The sequence below is a fragment of the Felis catus genome, chromosome D2 (genome assembly GCF_018350175.1).
Source record: "Felis catus isolate Fca126 chromosome D2, F.catus_Fca126_mat1.0, whole genome shotgun sequence".
Lineage (NCBI taxonomy): Eukaryota > Metazoa > Chordata > Mammalia > Carnivora > Felidae > Felis > Felis catus.
This window is the reverse complement of record NC_058378.1, coordinates 40,681,355-40,707,032: the sequence shown is the minus strand read 5'-3', so window position 1 is coordinate 40,707,032 and position 25,678 is coordinate 40,681,355.

The following is a 25,678-nucleotide window of genomic DNA, read 5'->3' as shown; positions in this document are numbered from 1 at the left end:
ACAAAGTGGGTAAGCTTTAATAAATGTTAGCTACTTCTCAACAGACGCCATACCATTGAAAGCCTTTTCCCCTAATCTTTAGCTTTGTTGCCTGGTGCACCTGCTAACTGACTCATACACATATTTTCTCTTTAGAAAGAGAAAATTTCCTTCCTATCCTCTCCTTTCCCCCTCCCTCCTTCCCCCCTCCTTCCTTTCCCCTTCCTTCCTTCCTTCCTTCCTTCCTTCCTTCCTTCCTTCCTTCCTCCCTTCCTTCCTTCCACACTTCCTCCCTTCCTTCCTTCCACACTTCCTCCCTTCCTTCCTTCCACACTTCCTCCCTTCCTCCCTCCTTTCCTTCCTTCCTTCCTTCCTTCCTTCCTTCCTTCCTTCCTCCCTCCTTCCTTCCTTCCTTCCTTCCCTCCTTCCTCCTTCCTTTCTCTTTTCTTTCTTTCTTTCTTTCTTTCTTTCTTTCTTTCTTTCTTTCTTTCCTTCTTTCTTTCTTTTTTCTTTCTTTCACAGGGGTCCTAGGAGAAAGAAAAAAAATTGGGAAATTCCAGATGTATAAGGGAAGGATTTCTCATGAAAGAGGTGTATTATCTCCATGTCTAGTTTCTTACAAACAAAACTGTGATGTCCAGCGGACTGATTCAATCGCTGAGAATTTAAATTTCTACAGTGCCAATTAACACTTGAAAATGGATTATATTATGCTTGGATTCTTCTAGACATTGTTTAAGTTAGATACATTTAGAAGCAGATGGTACTCAGGAGTTTGGTGTAATGTATAGAAGATTTTTAAATTTTTAGATGAAAATTGGTTCCTAGCTGGTGTTTCAAAGAATATTTAGATTCCCCTCACAGGGTTCAATAAACCATTATCTTAGTCAAGGCAGAGGATACCTCCTGAGGCTATGACTTTTCCTCTACTCTTTTTGTTCATTGATGCTCCTAATTTTATTTTTAATTCTTTGTTGAAAGCAACTGGAAGATTTTCAAAATATACAATATTTGTCTTCAGAGTTCTTCATAGGTGGTTTTTTGTTTGTTTATTTAGTTGTTTTTTTTGTGGTTGTTGTTGTTTCTCATGAGTAGTGGGATTGGATTCAGTAAGGAAAGATGATTCTTTACTTTTTTTAATGTTTATTTATTTTTGAGAAAGAGAGAGAGACAGAGTGTTAATGGAGGAGGGGCAGAGAGAGAGGGAGATACAGAATCCGAAGTAGGCTGCAGGCTTTGAGCTGTCAGCACAGAGCCCAATGTGGGGCTTGAACTCATTAACCACAAGATATGACCTGAGCCGAAGTTGGATGCTCAACCAACTGAGCCACCCAGGTGCCCCAGGAAGGAGGATTCTTTAACTGTGAAGTGGTCCTTAGGGTCTTAGGAGGCACATGATAGGTACATGCTAATGTATTCCTATTATGTAAACTAGGAGACCTGGGGAAAGGTGCTGTCAGTATTCAAGTTCTTCAACATTAAAACCAGAGGTTGACAAGAAGATTTTTGATTCCATTTTTAGCATACTGAAAGAAGACATCTGTAGATAGACAGCTTTCCAATCCTATATTTGTTGCTGAAGATGAGTATTGGGCATAGTTTTTAGCCATTTCCCATATTACTTAATGAGGAAGTCAAGTCATGCCAACTAAAGAGATTGTTTATACATAGCTTTCTGAAATATACACATATCTTGAACAAGTAATGATTTTTAGATGGCAGCTTAAGGACATAAGTGATATGTGCTAAAATGTAAATTATGGATTTTCACCAAGTAAAGTTGTAAGTATAAAAGATTCTAAAAATCTATATAACATTTAAATGAACAAGGAATTGGAAAGGGCAAACCACACATTTACGAATGCTGATTTATGCTTCTACTGAGCACAGTCATGGTGAATTTTTGAATCACATAGCCTCTTCCAGTACTCTAGGGTTCCAGAAAATAGGTTGCTAACAAACAATCCATTAAAGCATTTTTTGGTTATGTAAATAAAAATGAGTATCATAATACCAAATATGTGTTTTATATATATAAAGTTTACAAAGTTAGTGTTATATACAAATTTTCTTTAAAATAACAACCCAGTTATGTAAATTTCTTCTTCTCCTCCTCCTTCTTCATTTTCTTCTTCTTTTTGAGAGAGAGAGAGAGAGAGAGAGAGCATGAGCATGAGTTGCGGAGGGGCAGAGTGAGAGGGAGAGACAGAATTTAAAGCAGGCTCCACAGATCAATGCAGGGCTTGATCTCAACGGTTCCTGGGATCCTGACCTGACAGAAATCAAGAGTCAGATGCTTAACCAATTGAGCCACCCAGGAGCCCCTTTTATTTTATTTATTTACTTTTTTTGAGAGAAAATATCTTATTATTTTTAAATAACTAGATAGATGTTTAAAGATATTTACTTAAAATCACATAGCCATAGGCAACAGGTGTCAGAAGCCATCATAGCTTTTCTAATTCCCTGAAAAATGCTACTTCCCTACTGACTGCTCCATTTGACCCATGGGAATGGACCTCTAGATCATTCTGTGTTCTTTTTCTCTAATGGTCCTTCTTACTGGTGCTCCAAAATACCTACTGCTTGGTCATGAACTGAAGTAGGTGTTTACTGAGGACATTGTCTAAGGATCCTAGTTTGGGAATCATTATGCTAGCTACTATACTTTGTTAAAGAAAATTTTTTTTCCTGACACTTGTTAAAGCTGGTAAGGAAGACTATATTCAGGAGGGACTACGGTACTAGGGCAGAGAGACTGGGCTTAACTCCAAATATAAGAACAAGTGGGGATTTATAGCTAAGGAGCTGGGGGTGGGGTGGGGGGCTCAGTAGATAGAGGATTACTAAGAGGAAATATCAGGGATAGGAGGGATTCTGACTAAACAGACTTGACAGGAGTCTTGCTGAAGGCAGGCCAGGAGTGATAACATATCAAGAGGGGGAAGGAAGAATTTGATTAGATATTGAGGGTTAGATATTTAGTTTTTGCTAAACTGAAGCAGGAGGATTCCTGTTAAAATTAAACTAAATAGGTAAAGGACAAAGCTCAAGGTCAGGACCTAGTTAATACCAGGGCTCTGAGGAGCCTGACTCAGATTTGGTCAAGAATGAAGCTTGCTGTCATCTTCTTTGATCCTGTTGGGACAAAGGGAACCTTCTGCTCCTTGTAGCACTCTCAATGTGGCCATCTTTTACCTGCATGATAGGCAAGATGTGCAAGCAAAGGGGAAAGTGTTAATCTTACTTCAAACAAGCAATTTAAGATGCTCTGGAAAAAAAAAATGTCACTGCCTCTCTCAGTGGGTAGTGAACGAGTAACCTTTGTTCCTTGGAAAGCTTTTTAGAGCAGCCCAAGGCCAGGGAAACTACTCACTCACCATAGGTCCCAAGAACTGAAATATCCAGAACGACCATAGGTGTGCAGGTGAAACTTAATTTGTTCGTCTTTCCATTTCATATTGGTTTTAAAATGCATCGGATACTTATGAAAGGAAGATTCATTCTTTGCTTGCTTTTACTCATTTTGGCAAAAGATTAGAGGTAGAAAATTCTTGTTCTCCTTATATTTCAAATTGCAGATATGGGATTGTGATTGTAATTTAATTGTATTCAGCAACGGAGCCTCATGATTTTGTGTGTGTGTGTGTGTGTGTGTGTGTGTGTGTGTGTGTGTGTTTTCAGAACCCACATCATCATTACTCTTTGCTTTTGGAGGTAGGATCCCCCTCTCTCTTGTCTAGTTCAGCATGGCTCAAGCTGTCACCAGTGCTCTGTGAGAATCACACCTATGTTAGGTCCAAGTATTAATACCTGTTTTGAATGAAACTGATGATGTAGGAGTAGGTATGGAGACCTTTTATGTATTGCCCAAAGCATTTTCACTGATACTGAAAGTGTGTCATTGGACAAAGCGAATATATTTTTGCTTTCTGTTTTTTTATTGTGAATTCAGAGACTTCTTGCCATTTATCAATTTATAGAGGTAGGGGAAGTTTTCCTTCTGTTTCACTTGTCTTATAATTATCAATGTTGAACTTGACCAATTTTTCTAAAGTCTTAACTTTTAATCCTAGAATGTCTAGACACTTGTGCTTTTGAGAACTTGGTGGCAGGTGCTATTTAGCACTGATACATTTTTTTTTCATCTTAGATTTAGTGTAAATGTTAATATTATAACCAACAGGTGCAGAGACTTATTTATCCACTTTGGATCCATGCCTAAAATAATGCTATTTAATGAGACAAATTGAAATAATGTCGCTTGAAATGCATTGAACTTCATATTAAGGAATCCATTCATGTGCTCATTGCTTCATTTATTCAAGAAACATTAATGAACACCTCATAAATTACAAACACTGCTGTCAAATGATGAGCAACTCCCCCCCCAAACAAAAACAATAACAAATAAAAAATCAGACACAGTCCCAGTCCAGAAGCTGCTTATGGTCCTAGTCCATTATTTTTTCTTATCATCTTTGATGAGAAATAAGATACAATAAACTGTATCAACTTGAAGTGTTCAATTCAGTTGCTTTTGAAATTATATAAACTTATAAAACCACCACCAAAATCAAACTCATCATGCCCTAAAGATTTCTTGTGCATCCTTGCAACAATCCCAATCTCCACCTTCCTCCACAGGCAAGTATTAATCTGCTTTGTATCATTATAGATTGATTTGCATTTTAAAGAAATGGGAATAAATTGTAGAAATACTTTTTTGTATCTGGCTTTATATTATAAATTAATTATAGTATTAATTACAACTACTTAATCACATTATAGTTATATTGTATTATATTATTATATAGTATAATAAAATCATGTTGTAGTTATTAGTTATATTGTAAAACACCATTATAATTATAATCTAATATTGTATAATATATTCTATATTATAATATATACAACTTAGCCCACTCTGCTTATAATTTCTCCCACTCTGTGGCTTCCCTGTATATTCTCTTTGTTGAATTTGTTTTGTATTTTTTTTTGGCTTTTTTGAAGAGTAGTTCTTCATTTGATTTATTTATTTATTTATTTATTTATTTAAATAGTAATAGTTCTTAATACATTCATTGTATCATTCTTTTCTTTTTATTTTTCATGGCTTCCATGTCCTAAAAGCAGGTTACAAATATTTTCTTCTATGTGTTCTAGAAAGACTTTTATAATCTTAGTTTCTACATTCAGGTTCATAAATCCTTTCAAATGAATTTTCCCATCTTGTGTAAAGTAACGTTGATGTTTATGCTGTACAGATAACCAGTTGGGTGTTCAGTACAAGTCTGGAAATTATGTTGTGAAAGTCTGCCAACTTTTTATTCCATTTCAAACATTGCTTTGGATATTTTACATTTTACATATGTCCTTGTTTATGTTAGAATCAGCTTAATTTGTATAAAAATGCATATTATAATTTGAATGTGAATTGTGCTGTTTATGTATTAAATGCCCAGTGTCATTTTATCTAGGTATTTTAAGTGTTTCGGTACATATTTAAAAATTTTGTTTTTCTATTGTTAGCTACTTGTGCATAAATTACAATGGATTTATGTATATTAGCCTTGCATCCTGTGACCTTATTAACTTCACTTTTCAATTTTTGGAGTTGATTTGTAGAGGCTGAAGATTTTCTGTGTAAAATGATGCCATCTGTAAATAGAAACAGTTTTAATTCTTTAGGATCTTTATTGTTTTTATCTTTTTTGTTTTATTGTACTGGAAAGTACCTCTCTTAGCAATGTTTCATAGTTTGTTAGTGTTTAGTTATTGCGTGTCTACTATTAAATTTTTTTCTAAGCATTTTATGTGCTTTGATGTAACTGTAAACATATTTTAAATATTATTCCCCTTTGTGTACAGTTATTGGGCTCTTTATTCTGTCCCATTAATCCATAGGTCTACTCTTTCCAATAGTACATCATTTTGATTATTGTAACCTTAAAACAAATATTGAAGTTGGTACTAGAAGTCCTCTAACTTTGTTTTTTTTTTGTTGTTAACTTTTTTAAAGAGCAGTTTTAGGTTCACATTGAAATTGTGATATTTCCCACATGCTACCTTCCCCCACACATGCATAGTTTCCCTCATTATCACTATCCTCCCTGCCCCAGAGTGGTATATTGTTACAACTGGTGTCACCTTACGTGGGTCTCATCTGAAACCTGGAAGCTAACCAAAGTTTCTTCATTTTGAGCTCAAGCTCCAACCTCTGTCTCCCCACATTATGTAGCCTCTGAAATTTCTTTTCTGATCTCCAGCATACCAGGAACTGTTTTTTGCTAAGTCCCTTGGAATCTTGCTTGCTATATTCAGCTATGAAGTCAGTCAAGGACCAGATGAAAATATTATGTAGATTTGGGCAACAATTTTCTGTATTTTTCTCCTTTCTGACCCCCCAAGCTCCAGATGGCATTGTCTGCCCCTAGCTCTGATCTCATGCAGCAAAATAACAGATTTTCTATTTGAATTAAATTCTCAGGTCTTGATTTGGTGAAGGCCTTCAGGGAAAAATCCACAGTGAATATCTGCTTCAACCAACCTGCATTGGTTGAGGTCCAGCATCTTCAAAGACTTGATTTTTATATTTTGTCAACCTGTTACACTTGCTTATGGATGAAAGGTAATTCTGCTAACAGTTATCCTGTCATGGTCAGAACCAGACATCACCCTGAAATTTGATCCTAACATAAAGCTTTCAATAAGTATTCATCTAATTGAGATACTTTTTCTATTCTGGTTTATTCTAACCTTTAAATATTGAAAATAATCATATGTATTAACTTCTTTATACATATCTTTAATATCAATTAAAAGGGTATTTATGGCATCAAAGAACGTATACTTTTAAAATCTATTTTTGTATATTTTTCTGGATTGTTATTCTGGTGTGTTTTTAAAATTACTTGTTATTGTTGCAAAAACTCATAATCTAAAATATACTATCTCAATCATTTCTAAGTGTACGGTTCAGTGATGTTAAATATATTCACATTTTGTGCCATCAGTCTCCAGAAATTTTTTATCTTCAAAACAAAAACTTTATACCCATTAAACAACAGCTCCATATTTCTGTTCCGCCTGACCATGGCAACCACTATTCTACTTTCTGTTTCTGTGAACTTGACTACCATAGACACCACATATGAATGGAATCATTGGCATTTAAATGTCTTTTGTGACTGGCTTATTTCACTTCGCGCAACGTCAAGGTTTATTCGTGTTTAGCATGTGTCAGAATTGCCTTCTTTTTTAAGGCTGAATAGAATTCCAGTATATGTTTACATTTTGTTTACCTGTCGATGGACACTTGGGTTTCTTCCTCCTATTGGCTATTGTGAATAGTGTTTCTATGAATGTGGGTATACAAATATTAATTTGAGGTTTTGCTCAATTTTTTTGGGCATATGCCCAGAAGGAGACTTGCTGGAACATATGGTGGTAATTCCATTTTTAATTTTTTGAGGAACTGTCATACTGTTTTCCACAGTAGCTGTGTCATTTTACATTTATATCTACTACGAGTGCACAGGAGATCCAATTTTCCCACATTCTTGCCACCACTTGTTATTTTCTCTATTTTTTTTAAATAACAATTTTTAGTTGTGTCTTCCTGATGAATATGGGGTGATACCTTGTTGTGGTTTTGATTTGTATTTCCTTGATGATGCGTGATGTTGAACATCTTGTCATGTGCTTGTTTGTAATCTTGTCTTTTTGCAAACAAATCTATTATTTTTATGTGACTGTACTTATTTTCTTTTGCACTTAACAATGCTGGTGATCATTGTTATAACCGTCATTGTTATTATCATAATTTTGATAAATTAGCTAAAATGACACAAAATGATATATTATTACACAAATAATGCATCTGCTTACTGGTACATTTTAAAAAATTGTTCATTAGGTGCCTGGATGCCTCAGTTGGTTGAGCATCTGACTATTGATTTCAGCTCAGGTCGTGATCCCAGGGTCATGGGATCAAGCCCCACATCAGGTTCTGCACTGAGCATGGAGCCTGCTTAAGATTCTCTCTCTCTCCCTCTGCCCCTCTCCCCCATTTGTACTCTCTCTTTCTCTCTCAAATAAAAAAAAAATTGTTTATCAGTTTTAGTATTATTTGGTTCTTTATATTCTTGAAATTTTTCTTTGCAATCTTTTTTTGTCATTTTCTGTTACTAATATTGAATTTTACATTTATATTTTCAAGTTTTTATCTGTCATTTCAGAATATTGATAAAGTTTCTTTACAGAGAGCTATTTTGAATGTCTCAACCATATAGATTGATTGTTTTATGTGTTTATTTCTTTGTTTGTTCCTTAATTTTAATTTTCATTCATATTTTTAATTTATTTTTTTATTTAAAAATTTTTTAACATTTTTTATTTATTTTTGAGACAGGGAGAGACAGAGCATGAACAGGGGAGGGTCAGAGAGAGGGAGACACAGAATCTGAAACAGGCTCCAGGCTCTGAGCTGTCAGCACAGAGCCCAACGCGGGGCTCGAACTCCCAGACCACAAGATTATGACCTGAGCCGAAGTCAGCGGCTTAACCAACTGAGCCACCCAGGCGCCCCTCATTCATATTTTTTAAACACAGATGCGTGTCTCCAAAAATATTACCTGACTTTGGACAAATCACCTGCATGTTTTTGTTGTGTTTTGTTTCCTTTAGAGGGATATGTCAAGTCATAAATCAAATGAATTTTCACCAAAATATATGGCTTTACTTTTCAGAGATCACAAATGTTTGTTTTTCATTATCCATACTTTTGGGTTCTGTCTTATGTTTGGCTTACATGCATTTTCCAACATTTATATGATGTGTAGGTATTACTTTTTCAATGTGAATAATGAACTAGTATTTTTAATCTATACATTGTACAATAAAAATAAAGATTCTTTTAAAAAGTTTTTTATTTATTTGAGTAATCTCTATACCCACTATGGGGCTCAAACTCACTACCTGGAGTTCAAGAGTCACACACTCCTCTGACTGAGCCACTCACGCACCCCTAAAAATAATGCTCTTAATAGAAAAATGGGAAGAGCTATTTCACAGGCATTTACAATAATAATAATAATAATAATTAAAGAGCAAAAATACTCCATATTTTATTCTTCAAAAGTAGCAATTAATAATAATATATTTTTATCTTATAGATTTAAGAATTTAAAAAAATGTATTCGAGTGTGGGTTTGAATGTACACCAGTGATATGAGGGGACGCCTGGGTGGCTCAGTGGGTTAAACGTCTGACTTCATTCAGCTCAGGTCATGATCTCGCTGTCTGTGAGTTCGAGCCCCACATCAGGCCCTGTGCTGACAGCTCGGAACCTGGAACCTGCATCGGATTCTATGTCTCCCTCTCTCTCTGTTTCTTCCCCGCTTATGCCCTGTCTCTCTCACTCTCAAAAATGAATAAATGTTAAAAAAAATTTTCTTAAAGTACATTAAGTTGGTAAATTCATTATGAGTGAAAATACAACAATATGTATGAAGGCTTTTAAAATATGCAACATAACAAATGAATTATGAATTTAGGAATTCCTATGAGAACATCATAATGGATTATAAAATGATGTACAAACTACATGTATTAAATGTGGAATTGTTCATAAAACTGTAAGACCAGGAACCACATTAATGTAAAAAATGTGAGAAATTATGAAGTGTATGACATATTCACACAATGAAATATATGCAAGTGCTGGAAAGGCAATGTATATTTTTAACAAATATAAAAACATATTTATTATTGGCTCAGTCAGTTGAGCATCCGACTTTGGCTCAGGTCATGATCTTGCCGTTTCTGAGTTCAAGCCCCACATTGGGCTCTGTGCTGACAGCTCAGAGCCTGAAGCCCAGCTTTGGTTTCTGTGTGTATGTCTCTCTCTCTGCCCCTCCCTGACTCATACTCTGTCTCTCAAATAAATAAACGTTAAAACAATGTAAAAAAAACCCATATTATTTTATTTAAAAATATACAATGTGTACAGAACATTATTTACAATAACATTCCACAAGTGTGTATTTGCACCTTGAAGAATGTATGTGTAAATATTGCTAATAACACTTATTTCCAAGCAGTGGTACTTCAGACGATTTTTATTTTATCTTATTTCCTTTTAGAATATCTTTATTTTCTAAACTTTTTAAAGTTTATTTATTTATTTTGAGAGAGAGTGTGTGCATGTGAGTAAGCAGGAGAGGGGCAGAGAGAGAGGGAGAGAGAGAATCCCAACAGGTTCTGTGCTATTAGCACGGAAACCCCACCTGGGGCTCAATCTCAAGAACAATGAGATCAGGACCTGAGCCGAAACCCAGTCAGATGCTTAACCGACTAAGCCACCCAGGCCCACCTACTTTCTAAGTTTTTATGATAATCACACATTTTTATGCTATTATTTTTAAAGTGATCAAAAATTTGAAGAAATTGACAATTCAAATTTCTCTGCTCTGTGCGTGTGTGTGTGACAGAGAGACACAGAGAGAGAGAGAGAGAACAAGAGAGAAAAGGAGGGAGAGAGAAGAAGGAGAAGTTTTGTACGCAAGTTTGGCTCTTGGTCTGATTGATTTTTTGCCATTACAACACGCTTTCCTTCCGGTATCTGATCTGAATATCCTCATCAGCACCAATGAGATCTGCTGATGGAAATGTGTAAGTTACTTGGGCTAACTTCTTGCATGGTGACACAGAAATTCTTTTCTTCACTGGAGCAACCCTGAAGATATACAGTCAGCAGCCTTAAACAGAAGGTTTAATAACAGTGGAGGAAAAGGCGTTGCTGTGCACTTGTACATCCTGACCGTAAAATATCATTGGCAAGTATTAGCCATTTCTCCGCAAATGCAAAGCCCTCATTTATCATTGCTCCATAGAAATGATGTTAAAAAGTTAGCACGTTCATTGTTTTATATCCCCTATTTTTTACGAGCGTTTCTTCTTTCACTACAGAAAGAATTGTTATATGAGCTGTGGAACTGCTTCTGTTTTCTTATCTGCCCGTTTCTCTGCTTTACTGTGTCTGTACACTCTTCATTCATCTTTATTATATCTGCAAAACGCTGAAAAAGCCTGTCTAGTGTGAAAGTTCTTGTCAATTATTTAAGGAGAGAAAAAGCTAAGGCAGAAAAGCTTATGGAATTGTTCTGGTTTCTTTTCCGTGTGTACTTAGTCAATATTTGCTGCCCAACCACACAATTCAAGATGACTCCGATTCTCTTGAAAACCCTATAAATCATGGCACAAAATCTTCCAGCCCAATTAAAACTGGAGGGAAATCAGACCTCCTCCAATGGTTAATGAGGTGTGCATAGTGGTCTGCATGGACTAGGATGTAACGACACATTTAAAAAGTTGGCCTTCGTCAGGAGTGCCTGGGTGGCTCAGTCAGTTAAGGATTTGACTTAGGCTCAGGTCTTGATCTCACGGTTTGTGGGTTCAAGTCCTGTGTCAGGCTCTGAGCTGACAGTCTGCTTTGAGACTGGAGCCAGGAGCCTGCTTTGGATTCTGTGTCTCCCTCTCTCCCTCTCTGCACCTCCCCAGCTCACACTCTGTCTCTCAAAAATAAATAAAGGTTAGAAAAAAAAATTTTTTTACAGTTGGGCTTATTCAGAATTAGAGTAATTTCAGCAGATCCAGATAGAGCACGCTCTCCCCCTCCCGGCTTTCTGATCTCAGGTATTTTCTCAGCACCTGATAATAAATATTATTAATGACACAAGATGATACTGTATCACATTTTTTCCTTTGGGGTTTAGCAACCAATCTCTTCCAGGTACAGGGCTCTGGTGCCTGACATAGAAAGAGGATGGTGCCTTGGATATCATGCCTCATCAGCAGAGGCTCCTGGGAGGGCAATTAGGGCATCTTAGGGCCAAGTTAAGTAGGGCCTGTTGCCAGGAAAGTAGTGAGAAGTATCATGCAAGGAGGAAGGGTATAAGCCAAGAACCAGTAAGTGAACATACAGAAAAAGTGCCAAGAGACCGTTAAACAGACAGTGAAACTCAAAAATCAGAATGTGTGAGACTGGAGAACCAGTGACACTCCCAGCCAGAGAGTCAGAGAGATCAAACACGCACACCACATACAATGCATACAATGCATTTAATTCCATAGTTTTTGTCGGGCTCTCAGTATTCTTTTATTTAATATTTATTCATTAAACTTTATTAAAATAATTTGTGAAATATGCATGTAAAATTTAATGGTAAAAAGTGCTAATAATGCTTGGGTCTTAAGATACTTTCTGTTGTGGGGCGCCTGGGTGGCGCAGTCGGTTAAGCGTCCGACTTCAGCCAGGTCACGATCTTGCGGTCCGTGAGTTCGAGCCCCGCGTCAGGCTCTGGGCTGATGGCTTGGAGCCTGGAGCCTGTTTCCGATTCTGTGTCTCCCTCTCTCTCTGCCCCTCCCCCGTTCATGCTCTGTCTCTCTCTCTCTGTCCCAAAAATAAATTAAAAAAAAAAACGTTGAAAAAAAAAAAAGATACTTTCTGTTGAGAAATTAAATTTTCTTCCTGTATTTTAAAAATAAATTTTGAGGTTATACTGCGTATGTGATTTTGTAGCTGACAAAATAAGCACTATCCATAACCTGCTAGTAAAACCTGCTAGTAACCCTGCTAGTAACCTGCTGTATTAGCTGCCTATAATAAAGGTATATATCACACGGTTGTGTTTTGATACTTAACAGTTCTCATGTATTTGGAATATTTTTTCCTTAAAAAGTTTTTTGCTATAATAGATGTGTGTAAGTGCTTTATCTGGAAAAGATATTGCTAAATTATTTTCCGAAGTAGTTGTAATACATTACAGTCTCAAAAGTAGCATATTTGTGGGGCATCTGGATGGCTCAGTCAGTTAAGCGTCCGACTTTGGCTCAGGTCGTGATCTCATGACTTGTGAGTTCAAGCCCCGCGTCGGGCTCTGTGCTGATATCTTAGAACCTGGAGCCTGCTTTGGATTCTGTGTGTCCCTTTCTCTCTTTTCCTCTGCTCTCACTCTGTCTCTCTCTCAAAAATAAATAAACGTTTAAATTTTTTTTTTAAATTAGGATATTTGATCAGTGCTTTTTGAAGTTTAATGAGTATAGTAGTCACCTGGAGATCTTGTTCAACTACAGATCCTGATTCAGTCAGGTCTTGGATGTGGTCTTCTGAAATTCTTCCAAGCTCCCAGGTGACGCTCATGCTACTGGTTCATGGACTTCACTTTTAGCTTCAAAGTGGTGGGGCACATGTTCAATAAATACTTATCCACTGTGAATATTTTCACTTTTGGAATCTTGGTTATTTTGAGAGTTAAGAAGGAATAATCACAGAATATTAATTTTCTCTCTCTCTCTTTTTACTGTGGGTGAGACTAAACAGTTTTGCAAATTCTTACATTTTCTATTTTGTTGTTGGTATCTTTATGTCCTTTTGTCATTGCTTAAGCAGGACTCTTGACAAAGTTCATTGTTTTATGTGTTTTAATAAGTTTTACACATACTTGTCATTTGACAACTGGCTTTCATCTCTAAGACCATAAAATAATAGATGGATAAATTAGCATGTCATAATGTTAAAGAATTCTATTTATCATTTTATTTTAAGAAAGTAAAAAGATTATAAATTCTGAAATGATTTTCAAAATATGTAAATTGTAAAAGACTAACTTCAAATATATAAAGAACTCTTAAAATCAATAAGAAAAATCTAATAGAAAAGTGAGCAAAATAAAAGATCTGTCATTTCAAAGAAAAGGAAATATCTATGGCTAAACATTTTTTTTTAAATGTTATCCTTATTAGAATCATAAACACGTCAGTCAAGATCCCAGTGAAATTTGGTTTTTAAAAATAAATCTTTGGGGCTCCTGAGTGGCTCAGTTGGTTAAGCCTCTGACTCTTGATTTCAGCTCAGGTCATGATCTAGAGGTTTGGGAGTTTGAGCCCCAGGTGGGGCTCCGTGCTGACTGGGTGGAGTCTGCTTGGGATTCTCTCTCTCCCTCTCTCTCTTCTCCTCCCCTGCACACACACACACACACACACACACACACTCTTTCTCTCTCTCTATCTCAAAATAAATAAATAAACTTAAAAACAAAAAATTAGAAACATGTTTTAAATACAAAACAGAAACTCTAGTTAAAATGAAGGCATTTGTTCAGTATTCAGTGAGTAGAGTGTGAAAGTACTTAACTTGTTCAGGAGTTGGTTAGAAATACTGAATGATTTTAGGCATATCAGGAAGAAAACATAGCCATGCATGTATATTGAATATTTAATGGCAAAAGATTCTAATATCAAGCTCCTTTCTTCCTAAAAATCTATAATTATCTTTTCACATTCATGTTAATTATCTATCTGGGATATATTTTCGTGTTTTATGTGAAATATAGATCTAATATTTTAGGAGAATTTTCCACTTAGAAAACCAATGGTCCTAGCATTAAGTCCCAATGGTCCATTTTCCCCCTGATTGATGACAGCAACTATACCATATATCAATTTCTAAATATTCATGACTTTACTTATAGGCTCCCTACTCTATTATTTTACTATTTGATTACCCCTAAATAAATAAAACACTGTATTTATTACTATATCTTTGTAAAAGAAAAGATTTATATATTGCAGGGAAAATAACCCTACCTTGTTCTTTTTCATAATTGTTTTGGCTATGCTTAACCCAATGCCCTCATATTTATAACTGTTTCCAGTAAGTTCTAGAATGCATTTTATTGGATAGTCTTAACCCATTGTGCATTTTATGCTATGGTGAATGGAATGTTTTGTGTATTGCCTAATTGATTTTATATATTGATCTTTCATCCACCATCTCTGCTGAAATCTTTTAATGCCTCTAAAATGCCTTCAAACAGTGTATAGATTATTTTATATTTCCTATGTGGGTAACCCTATTGTTTGGAAATAAAGACAGTTGTGGTCTTTTTCCAATTCTTATGCTTTCTTATTGGCTAGAATCTTTAGTACAATAGTAGTTATTGTTTCCTTTTTGTCATGTTCCTGACTTGTGAAATTTTATCCCTATGCCAAGTTAATTGCTTTGTAATTTTCATACATACTGCCTAGCACGTTATGAAAATTCTCTTCTATTTCCCAGTCGCTAAGAGTTTTATTATGCATATTTATTAAATATTATCAATGGAGTTTTCTATATTTATGGACCTATTGTTTTCTCTGACCTGTTAATATACATTTCCTTCCTACAATTCTTTAACTGTTGCGGAGTTCATAACATTGTTCATAATGTTCTCTCCTCCCATTTCCTGTATGAGGCTTATACATCTGTGCTCATTGTCATGTGACCTGCTATTGTGCCAACTGCGCGAAGAACTCTGCTCTTGTCCAGGTGAATGTTTTGGTTATGGCTTGAACAGAGGCACACAGCCTGGAGCAAAGCCACAGGGTGGAGGAGAGCCATGCCTGACCTGCCACTTACACGAAACAAGAGTTCTATTTTATTTTTATTTATTTATTTTTATTATTTATTTATTTATTTATTTATTTTTTAAATATGTGAAATTTATTGTCAAATTGGTTTCCATACAACACCCAGTGCTCATCCCAAAAGGTGCCCTCCTCAATACCCATCACCCACCCTTCCCTCCCTCCCACCCCCCATCAACCCTCAGTTTGTTCTCAGTTTTTAAGAGTCTCTTATGCTTTGGCTCTCTCCCACTCTAACCTCTTTTTTTTTTTCTTTTCCTTCCCCTCCCCCATGGGTTTCTGTTAAGTTTCTCAGGATCCACATAAGAGTGAAAACATATGGTATCTGTCTTTCTTTGTAGCAACGTGGACAGAACTGGAGAGTGTTATGCTAAGTGAAACAAGAGTTTTAAAGAAACTGTGTTTAGTCACTGAGATAGGAGGCAAAGCTGACTAAAACAACCTTATTATATAACGTCTGTTCAACAATATGTTTACTACTATTATTTCATAGGAATTTTGTAAATCAAGTCTTGATTTTTTTTCTTGCAAAAGTTCACAATATTCCAGTTTATTTGTTTTCCCTTGTACGGCAACTTTCACTTTTTCGTTTTAAAGTAGGTTGGGCTGCATTATGTCTAGAGTTTTATTTTTATTTTATTGTATTTACTATGAAGTCAACTTTTAAACAATTTCCATGTGCATCTTAAAATCGTTCGTTAATTATGTGTGTGTATTCAGCCATATTGCATTCATATTAAAACTACCTTGTTTATTATATCATTTCAGGTCTCTTTTTTAGTTATTTTACCTAATTTATCTCCCGGGTGTTGTAGTGAAGAATGAAAGTCTACAACAATCCACAAAACTTCACAGTACACCTTCACAAAGGACTGTATCATTTTTTTAAAAGTTTATTTATTTATTTTGAAAGAAAAAGGGAGAGAGAGCGAGCAGGGGAGGGGCAGAGAGACAGGGAGAGAAAATCCCAAGTTGTCAGCATGGAGTCCCATGTGGGGCTCGAACCCATGAACTGTGAGATCATGACCTGAGCTGAAATCTAGGGTCAGACACTTAAGTGACTGAGCCACCCTTGTATCATTTTTAATATGAAATAACTCAACTGGATTTTTCAGCCTTTATTTTAATATAATTACTATTCCTCCCCTTTTCATTTGCAAGTGTGTGCTCTTTGTTCATTTTTTATAAAGACATTCATGATATCTTTTTGATATCTTTTGTTTTAGATTAGTTTTGTATATTTTAATACTATCTGCATTTATTTCACTGTTAAAAGTCTTATTTTATTTACAGACATGAAGATATGTTTGATCTTTAATTCTGGCTTTCTCATTTGTTTATTTTTCATGTACATGCTTTCTACCATACTTTGTTGTGTCATATGAGTTTCTTTATTTTTTGTTTTGCTTTGCATGTCTGTATTTCCTTCTCAAAATTTAAAACATTTGTATTTCCTCTTTTCTATTTACAGCTGTAACTTTCATAGATAGATATAGATAGATAGATAGATGTAGTATGCATACATATGTATATCATTTTAACTTTTGTTTCTTTATTATTAACTCTAGTCAATGTACATTTACTGCTAAATTCAATTTACCAAAAAATATAATCAGTGTAGTTGGTTTTTTAATATTCGCCCTCCCAAAATGCTCATCTTGCCTTGTTATATTTCTATAATCATGCATTTTTTCCTGCTAGCTTTGAATTACATTCATTTGAACAATACATTTAAACTGCTTCTTGATTTATCACATTTAGACTGTATTATGTGAAATACAACAAAAGGTGAGAACTGCATCCTCACACTTCCTTCAAAGTTCTTACTCATTTAAAATTATACTTTTTACATTATCAAGACTCATTAAATTCATATTATATTTTATAACAAAAATTGTATTATATTATATACTAAAAACCCTGGAGTTTTCTAGCCTTTTAAAATTTATTAATGTATTTATTTTGAGAGAGAGAGAAACAGAGAGAGGGACACAGAATCCCAAGCAGTCTCGGTACCGTTCATGCAGAACCCAATGCAGGGCTCCGTCTCAGGAACCAAGACATCATGACCTGAGCCGAAATAGGCACTTAACCAACTGAGCCACCCAGGCACCCCTAGCCTTACTTGTATATTTCCATTCATATGGTTCTCACCAACTATGCTTTATTATTGTTGTTTTTTGCTTTGTCCCTGGTAATAGCAGCTTCTCTACCTCTAAATTTTACAATTTGCCTTATCTCTTGGCTAGAAGAATTTATTTGGTGACCATTGAGATAATCATATGTTTTTGCTCCTTTAATGTTTCGTATGTTGAATTATACTGATTACTGAAGGTTTGAGAGAACCTGTCATTCTTGACCTGGAAAAAGCTACCTGGTTATTGTATATGACATTTTTTATATAATGGGGACACAATTAGCTAATATTGTATAAAATATTTTTCATCTATCCATGATGGATTTTTTTGAGGTATGTTTTTATCCCTAGTTTTGGGACCATGGAATTTCCTGCTTCATAAAATGAGATGAGAAATGTGGTAAACGGAACAATGGTTCTCCCAAAGATGTTCATATCCTAACCCCTGGAACCTGTAAATGTGTTATCTTGTGTGGTAAAATGCACTTTGTAGCTGTGAATAAATTAAGGTTGACATGGAGATGATCTTGATTCTCTGGGTGGGCCTAATGTAATCATAAATCTCATACGAAAGAAACAGGTGGGTCAGAGTCAAAGAAGAGGTTAAGGAAAAATCTTGAAGTCAGTAAGGACTACATTGTGCGTCAACAATTTGAATGACCGTGGATCTCTCTATAGAAACCATAGAGACCAGAAGGAAGTGGCTATCTCATGTGACTCTAAATGTATGTAGAGATTGTATCTGACAAGTGCAACTGGGGAGGATAAAGGGACTAAAGGGAGGTAATGTTTTAATATTTCACTCAGACTAGTAAAATAATACAAGCAGATTGTGATAAAGTATGTATATAACATAAAACCTTTAGTAGCTATTTAAAAAGGTATATAAACGGAGCTCCTGGGTGGCTCCGTCAGTTGAGCGTCCGACTTCGGCTCAGGTCATGATCTCACGGTTCGTGAGTTCCAGCCCCACGTCGGGCTCTGTGCTGACAGCTCAGACCCTGGAGCCTGCTTCGGATTCTGTGTCTCCGTCTCTCTCTGCTCCTCCCCTGCTCATGCTCTGTCTCTCTCTCTCCTTCAAAAATAAAAAATAAAAATAAAATTTCAAAAAATAAAATAAAATAAAATAAAAAGGTATGTAAAAAGATACAATAAAAAAGAATTCTAGGTAAACGCAAGAGGAAATTTAAAAATATTCAAATAAATCACAAGAAAGCAGGGAAAATAAAACAGCACAAAACAAATAAACAGAAAGAAAACATAGAACACAAAGCCAAAAGGCAGAGGTAAGCCTTAATATACCAATAATGAACATACCATACTTTCTCTATACATGACCTAAATATGCCGATCAAAAGAGATTAGTACAGCAGATTAAAGATCATGGCCCACCTATCTGCTATTTATAAGAAACTAATTTCAAAGATACTGATATAGCCAGGTTGAAAGTAAAATAATGGAAAAATATACATTATGCCAACAACAATCAAAAGAAAGTAGGACTGTTTATATTAAAATCAGATAACTATGATTTTAGAGCAAACATATATTGCCAAGGGCAGAGGGGGACATTACATAATCTTAAATATGTATACACCAGTTAACAGAGTTGCAAGATATGTGAAGCAAAAACTGATAAAACAAGAAAGGATAAAGAGAGAAATCAACGCCCATCTCTTAATGATTGATAGAACAACCAGACAGAAAATTAGCAAAGGCAAAGAGTTCAACAACACCCACAATCAAAAGAATATGATCCAGGGCATCTGGGTGGCTTGGTTAAGTGTCCGACTTCCACTCGGGTCGTGATCTCACAGAGTCCAAGCCCCACATTGGGCTCTCTGCTGTCAGTACAGAGCCTGCTTCGGACCCTCTGTTCCCCTATCTCTGCCACTCCCCGCTTGTGCTTGCTCTCCCTCTCTGTCAAAAATAAATAAACAACAAAAAAAGAATATGATCCGTATTCACGGAAAACTCTGCCTAACAACAGTGGAATATATTCTTTTCATGTGCTCAGGAAACATGTCAAGTAGACTTTTTCTTGGGACGTCGACAAATATAAAGGAACTGTGTTCTCTAATAATTGAGAAATTAAAGCAGAAATAAGAAACAGAAATATAACAGGAAAATTACCAAACACTGCGAAACTAAACACAGATGTCTAAATAGTTCACAGGTGTGTCAAAAGTTCAGAAACAGCAGAAGTAAAACCAATGGATCAGTAAAAGTTAGTAATTAGTAAAAGTTTCCATGCACACAGCAAAAAGATACTTCACAAACCAGGAGCACTCAAACCATATCCTGAGTGAGGCCCACGAGTGTATTTTTATAAGCAGCTTCTGTAGGAGGAGGCAGTGATTGTTTATCCTTTACAGTGATTGGTTATAATATTAGAATTTTTTTTAATGATAGGGAATTTGTTAGTGATCATTTCATATCAAATTTGAGAAAGAGTTTAAATTTTTCTTATAATTTCCAGGGGCATAAGCAAGAAATGACCCAGGTGAAGCTAGTCTTGCAAAGTAGACTGACTGAAGCTTTGCTTTGCAGGACCAAATTGGCTTTGCTTGCTCAGGGAATTGTTAAGACTGGTCTCTGTTTATTTTTTATTTTAACGGGTGAAATATAAAGGGAATTAAGAAATATATTGAACCGAATGGAAGTGAAAATACAGCATAAAAAATGCCCAGGATGGAGCTAAATAAGGACTGGAAGGGAAATTTATAGACTAAATGCATACATTAGAAAAAATAGGTCAATATGAAAGGTCAATATCAATAATCTAAGTTCTTACAAAAAGACTCTCAGAAATAAAGAACAAAGTGCAGAGAAAGCAGAAGGCAGGAAATAATAAGTCAAATAAGAACAGAGAGAAATAAAATCAAAACAGATAAACAATAGAAAAAACCCAATAAAACAAAGAGCTGGTCCTTTGAAAAGCTAGATAAAATTGCCAAAGAAAAACTGACTCCCCAAAAAAGTCACAAACAATGAATGTCAAGTGTGATACAAAGGGTATCCTGACAGGACTCTGCAGACACAAAGGGAATAGTGATGGAATGCTCTGAATCATTCTACACCCACAAATTTTACAACTTAGATGAAGTGGACCAATTCTTTGAAAACAAACTGCCATAATTCTTTATTCACATGAATAATAGACAATTTGAACAGTCCTGTAATTATTAAGGAAACTGAATAATAACTACCTTATAAAAAATTTCCAGGTGCGTATGTTTTTATTGGAGAATTCTTTATTTAATGAAGAATTAAAGCCAATTTTACAAAATATCTTTCAGAAAATAAGAGGAAACATTTCCAATTCACTTTAAGAAGCTAATAATTTACTAATGCCAAAACCAAACAGACAGAAGAAAAAAACCACTATGGACCCAGTATGAATTCAACCCAGTATGAATATAGATGCAGAAACACTTGATAAAATTTTAGTAAATAGATTTTGCAATGTATAAAAATACATTGTAGTTGATGTACAATGTATACACCAAATATCAAATATAAAATAAATGTAAAAATATGAAATAAAAATAAATATAACTCAATGGGTTTTATTTCATGGATGCGAGCCTGGTTCAATGTTCAAAATTTATCAGTCTAACTCATGATAGTAACAATCTAGAGAAAAAAAAATTACACAATCATATCAGTCAATGTAGATTCGGCATCTGACAAAAATTCAGCACTGTTTCATGATTTTAAAAAATCACAGAAAAATACAAATAGACGAGGGCTTCCTCAACTTGATAGAAATCATGTTAAAAAATCTATAACTGATGTTACATTTAATGGTTAAAAACAGTGCTGCCCCCTGAGACTGCTAACAAGACAAGACTGTCTGCTCTCACTAGCTTTATGCACATGGGGATGGTAGTTCTAGTCAGTACAAAAAGAAATAAAAGAAACAGAAAATAAAGGAAGTCACGTAACTTGGAAAGGAAGAAATAAGTCTGTCCTTCTTGTAAATGACATGATGGTCTATGTAAAAAATCTCAAGGAACCTACAAACAAGCCTAGAACCTTCTGAGTTCAGCAAGATTATAGGATACAACATACAAAGATCAATTACTTTTCTAAATATTAGCAATCAGCATGTAGACACTGAAATTAAAAATACAATACCATTCATAATTACTCAATAAATGAAATACTTTGCTATAAATTCAACAAAATATGTACCTAATTGGCATACTGAGAACTAGAAAATACTAATGAAACAAATAAAAAGAAATCTGCATAGAGAAAGAGATGGCCCTGTCCATTGGTTGGAATACTCAACACAGTGAAGATGCAATTCTTCTCAAATTGATATGCAGGTATAAGAAATTTCTTATCAAAATCCCAGGAGGATTTTTTTCTTTATATAAAAAGTTATACCAACATTTATTTAGAAAGGCAAAGGAAATAGAGTAACTATAGCAATTTTGAAAAAGAACAATAAAATGGGCAGAATGAGTCTACATGATACCAAGTCTTATTACATAGCCATAGTAATCAAGACTTTGAGGTATTAGCAGAGGGATAGATGCCTAAAACAATGCAAGAGAATGAAGGACCCGGTAATAGAAACACACAGATTTTCCCAACTAATTTTTTTAAAAATTTTTTATGTTTTATTTTATATTTTGAGAGAAAGCAAGAGAGAGAGCATGAGCAGAGGAGGGGCAGAGAGACGAGATAGATTCTGAAGCAGGCTCTAGGCTCCGTGCTGTCAGCACAGAGCCCAACTCGGGGCTTAAACTCAGAAGCAGTAAGATCATGACCTGAGCTGAAGTCAGACACTTAACAGACTAAGCCACCCAGGCGCTCCCCCAACTAATTTTTGACAAAGATGTAGAAGCTGTTCAGTGGAGGAAAGACAGATTTTCCAACAGAGTGGCTGGAGCAATTGGATATCCATAGGCAAAACAAACAAACAAACAAAGAACACTTCAATTTAAACCTCACACTTTACATAGAAATTAACTCAAAATCAATCACAGAATTAAATGTATAGTGTAAACATATAAAACTTTTAGAAAACAGTATAGGTAAAATCCTACAGAATCTAGGGATATATCAATAGTTTTTAAAATTGACCCCCAAAAATACAATTGGTAAGAGCAGTTAATAAACTGCACTTCATCAGAATCAAACCTTCTGCCTGGTTAAAGATTTTCTTCGTAGTATGGAAAGATAAGCTATAGAGTGGGAGAAAATATTGGTGAACCACACATCTGACTCATCACTAGTATCTAGAATACAGGTAGAACTCTCAAAACTCAGAGGTAAAAAACCAAAATCCAGACCAAAAACATCCCCAAACAATCTAATCAGTAAACGGGCAAACAAACAAAAACCACCAAACAAAACCAAAACCAAACAAATTTCACTGAAGATGAGGAACAAGGTATCAAAGGACCACATTAAAAGGTTCTCAACGTCAGGCATAACATAAATGCCAACTAAAACCACAAAGTGATATACCTACATAGTCAGGATAGCAGAATTTAAAAAATTGTGACAACTAACTAGAATTTAAATAAAAATTTGAAAAAAAAAAGTAGTGACAACTTCAAATGCTGGTGATGATGTAGAGAAACTGGATGGCTGGTACGTTGCTGGTGGAAATGTAAAACAGCTCAGCCACTCTGCAAATAGTTCAGCAGTTCCTTAAAAATGAAGTAAAATGAAAATGGGCAAGGGACATTAAGGAGGACACTTGTTGGGATGATCACTGGGTGTTATATGTAGGGGATGAATCACTGGATTCTACCCCCGAAATCATTATTGCACTATATGCTGACTAACCTGGGTGTAAAGTAAAAAGTGAATTTAAAAAAATGAAGCAAAACGAAACACACAATTGCTATGACCCAGCTATTTCACTTTCACTCTTGGCCGTTCATTTTAGGGAAATGAAAACTTACATTTACATAAGATCGTGCACATGAATGTTTATAGCAGCTTTACTCCTGACAGTCAAAAGTTGGAAACAAGCCAGATGCCCCTCAATGCGTGAATGATTCAACTGTGATACATCCATACCATGAAGCACCTCTGAGCAGTAAAAGGCAATGAATTTGTGATATACAACCTGGATCTCAAAAGGAATTATACTAAGTGGGAAAATTTTATCAAAGATAACGTATTGCATGATTCCATTTATGGAACATTTTAAAAATGACAGAGTTGCAGAAATGGAAAACACATCAGAAGCTGCCAGTCTTTGAGGTAGGGATGGAGATAGAAGAGAAGTGGGTGTAGCTTTAAAAGGGCAACGTGAAGAATACTTTTTGGTTGATGCAAGTGCTTTGTATTCAAGCTGTATCAATGTCACTATCCTGGCTGTGATGTTGTATTGTAGTTTTGCACGATATAACCATTAAGGAAACTGACTAAAGGGTACACGCGTCTCTGTATTTTTCTTACAACTTCATGTGAATCTTCAATCGTCTCAAAATAAAAAATTAATAAAATATAATAAATGATATTGTGAACATTTGTGCAATATCTGAAAACTTAGATGAAATTTTCCTAGAAAAACACCTCTCACCTAATTTATAAATCAAAACTAAATATAAAATTTAAAGTATCCTATATCTTTAAAAATTAGAGTTTCGGGGCACCTGGATGGCTCAGTCAATTAAGCATCCAGCTCAAGTCATGATCTCATAGTTCATGAGTTCAAGCCCTGCGTTGGGCTCTGTGCTGACAGCTCAGAGCCTGAAGCCTGCTTCAGATTCTCTCTCTCTCTCTCTCTCTCTCTCTCTCTCTCTCTCTCTCTCTCAAAACTAAACATTAAAAAAATTTAAAAATAGGATTATAATAAAAATAGTTTCATAATTTGATCCTCCTTCCCATTTGGTGTCAAGGATGAATTCTTCCAAACTTTTGAGCAATTGATATCCACCAATCTTACACAAACTCCAGACATAAGAAAAGAGGGAACACTTTCAGTATTTGTATCCGAGTGCTGCCATCCACAAATGACCACAGATTTGGTGGCTTAAAACAACCCAAATCTATTCTCTCAGAGCTATTGAGTCCGTAAGTGCAAAGCTGGCGTATCAGCAGCACCTCCTCCCTCCTGAGAGCTTGCTTGGGAACCCACTTTGATTCTTCCAGCTTTCGGCTCTCACTGTTCCTTGGCTTGTAGCAGGACGACTCCAGTCTCTCCCATCTTCAGTGGATTTCTCCCTCCTTTCTGGGTCTCAAATCTTCCTCTGCTTTTCTCTTGTAAGGGCAACGGTTACTGAATTTAGGGCCTGCCTTAAATCCAGGATGATTTCATGTCAAGATCCTTAATTACAATGGCAAAGACCTTTTCTCCAAATAAGGTCACATTGCCAGGTTCCAGAAATTAGGACATAGACGTATCTTCTTGGGGCCATCATTCAACCCACTACACTTGCCAACATATTTTATGAAGCCAGAAGTACTTTAATATCAATACTTAACAAAGACATGATAAGAAACTTACAGGTCAATTTCTCATAAACAGGAATAAAAATTTTCCAAAGAAGGTATTAGGAGATCAAATTCAGCATGATTTAAAAAGGATATCACATGTAACTGTGTTTCTTCCAAAAACATTAGAGCATTAGCTTATATTTTTAGAAAAATCAATCATAATATTTGCTACATATAGTAACAAAATAAAATAGAAAAAGCATATGATCATCACAGTGTCTGCTTACTCTAGACACTCTTTGTACCTAGGAATAGAGGAGACATGTCTTGATATAATAAAAAAGATTTCCAAGTAAAATTTTGAAGGCTTTTCCTCTGCTATCACAACTTCTGTCAGCAATATAGTATAGTTCTTGCTGGTGCCATAAAACAGGAAACAAATGGTAAAGGGCATGAAAAGGGAGAAATAAAACTGTCATTATTTGCAGATGATGTGAACATGAATGAACAAAATTCAAAAGAATCTACACTTAGGGCATAGGACTTACTAAGTGAATTCGCAAGGTAGCTAGGTACAAGGTCAAGATGAGCTATCAATTTTATTTCTTTTTTTTAATTTATTTTATTTTATATATGAAATTTATTGTCAAATAGGTTTCCATACAACACCCAGTGCTCATCCCA